Source organism: Chroicocephalus ridibundus, chromosome 6 (genome assembly GCF_963924245.1).
Source record: "Chroicocephalus ridibundus chromosome 6, bChrRid1.1, whole genome shotgun sequence".
NCBI classification, from domain to species: domain Eukaryota; kingdom Metazoa; phylum Chordata; class Aves; order Charadriiformes; family Laridae; genus Chroicocephalus; species Chroicocephalus ridibundus.
The window spans coordinates 74630312-74632826 of record NC_086289.1 but is presented as its reverse complement, the minus strand read 5'-3'; the positions used below and the strand labels follow the sequence as shown (position 1 = coordinate 74632826).

General features: G+C 42.3%; 1 long non-coding RNA gene across 1 annotated transcript in view; it reads right to left on the bottom strand.

Annotated features, from left to right (window-relative positions):
- LOC134517498 (uncharacterized) overlaps positions 1 to 901 on the bottom strand; it is a 1502-nt gene extending 601 nt beyond the window's left edge. The window contains exons 1-2 of the long non-coding RNA XR_010071644.1: positions 826 to 901; positions 50 to 274 (exon numbers count right to left, since the gene is read on the bottom strand). This is a non-coding gene — a long non-coding RNA (uncharacterized LOC134517498). The remainder of the gene's footprint in view (positions 1 to 49; positions 275 to 825) is intronic.
- Positions 902 to 2515: the final 1614 nt, after the last annotated feature.

Below are 2515 nucleotides of genomic sequence, written 5' to 3'. Positions count from 1 at the left end.
ATATATTCTGCCAGGAGGCATTACATTATGCTATGCTACACAATCGTACCTCTTCCATCGTGGAGGGACAAAGTCAGATCCTGTTTTGTATATGACAGACGGAGATGAATCAGCCTGTGCGATGGACACGGATCTCCCAGAGTAAGGCTTCTGACATTAGTCAGTGATGAAGGAAATGCATTCTCCGACGTTTCAAATGAGGCTTCAGAAATATTTACTGGATCCAAGAAACAAATCTCTGTCTCTCCCACAAGCCAGTGGCTACAGCTTTCATCTGGAACACAGGGGACCATGACACAAACGTCACACCTGGTAAATAATTGAGGATTTATGCAAATTAGAAACGCTCCTAAAGAAAAGATCAGAAGGTAACTGTCCCAGTGTCAAAATGGTGTGTTTGCCAAAGATTTGAGAGACCAGCAGAGCAAGTTTTCCGATTTTGCACTATTTCTCCTGCCTTTGGTGACCACAGCAAATGCTGGATTCTGCTTGGAAAGAATGGGCTGGTAAGGCCCCACCTCCCTGCTATCCCTATATAAGGAGAGATTCAGAGGTGTCCCCAAGCCCTTCCCCAACCAGGTGCTCCAGCTTCTCCCAGAAAAAACCCCAACAGCTGAATGTGCTGATCTCATCCTGCTCCCTTTCCACGTGCTGGCAGAACGTCACAAGTGCAGTGGGGAGGGCAGGATGTGCTTTGTGCAGTTACCTTCACTGGCCAGCACTCCATCAGAGAGTAGGTTTCTTCCTAAGTGAAATCCAGATAAACCTGCGTGTTTCAAGAAAAAAGAAAAAACAACAACCATACCCCACAGTCAAAAAACTTACAACATTGCAGACACGTCATATCCTCTGTTCCACATGTGCCAGTCTCTCAGCAGCACTTCTATTAAATATCCTATCAAAACAGAACAGTAAAAAGGGTTATACACAAATTATTTCTTGTCCACTGTGTATTTCACGGGTAGTGTTTTCCATGATTGGTTTCGGTTAATTTGATGACTGTTTGGGTTGAAAAAATCTCTGCATAGTTCCTAGGAACTTTTCCTTCTTATCCTCTGTAGGACTGACCGTATGCCCCCTGATCCTTTCAGTTATATCCCCACTTGAGCAAAAGCCTCCCTGTTTTTTGCTGTGATTTTTTCATTTCTTTCTTGCTCTGCCTACAGTCTTGAGTCTTCTCTCCCAAAGTCAGTCAGCTGCTCTTAAAGAAAATAAGAAATCTCCCCGTTCCTCTTGATGGTTCCACCTAATCCAGCGTTTCTTTTTAATGCAGCCTAACATGCAAACCAAGAGCAAAACGCAAACCCAGCAGCGCCCGTTACAGCTTCCATCATCAACCTGTGCATTACAGTTTCAACTTTCAACCTTAACATCACGACCAAAACTGCAAAACCCTCCGCTCTCTCCTCAGAATAACACTTCATGTCTAGAGAAAGCTCCGTATGAACTCGTGGCTGAAGAATGCCATTAAAGCTTTCTCCTGCGCTGGTAGCTTGCTGCTTCTTGCTCTTCCCCCACCTTTTGCTATCTGCTCCGCCCATATCTTCCTCGCTGGCTGACAATGTTGACATTTCAATTGTAATCTTTAGGTAGGAGAGGAGCAGATTCTGGTGCGAATCTGAACCTGCAGTATTCAAAGGGACCAGAGTCCACCCGACAGCTCATTCAGGCCTTGATCCTGTGATAATATCCATGAGAGGGAAACCTATGAATTGGGACCTTCGATTTGAAGAACTATTCCTCACTACAATTCATTGTCAGTGCAAGTAAGGCTTTACTCTTTCCAATTTCTAGCATAAGCTTGTTTTCCTAACACTTGATAGAGCTTCACAGCACAGACATGCAAGTTTCAGCGCCAATCCAGGCAGAATACAAATTTCAAAAATGAAGACTGAAGAGTAATAACAATCAACACAAAACCAGAAATAACGTAACAGCCTCAGTAAAAGACGTCAGCATTATCTCACTGCTTCTTCCTCAAATAAGAAGCATAACTCAGGACAACTCAGGTAAAAGATGATAAGTATCGAGACTTGACTTTACAGATTATTGAGGAGTATATATTCATATCTAGATTCTGTATTCCTTAGTTCAGCTTCAGGGAATTTTGTGACTAATTTACTAACAATTACAAATCTTGCCCCTCCATCACTTTCCAACAATCTTACCTGGTTTTTAACTGATAGGAAGTCAAATAATGCCCACTGCAAGTCAAACAGATTCTCTCGTGATTGTCCTGAACACGGCTATGCTACCTGCCACACACACACACTTCATACCTGCTGTCAAACTACAGTGAAATCTTGCTTTGTTTGATTACAAAAATCCACAAATCATTCTTACCAAGTGAGAGAATCTCAGTTTATAATTAAATACATCCACACTATGCTCTAATAATTACAATTATCAATTTAATGACAAAGTGATGCTACATATACCCAGCTAATTTAGCCACAGGTAAGAGAGTGCGGCATTGTATTCTGGTACAGATGCTGAGCACCCAAAAAGATAGTAA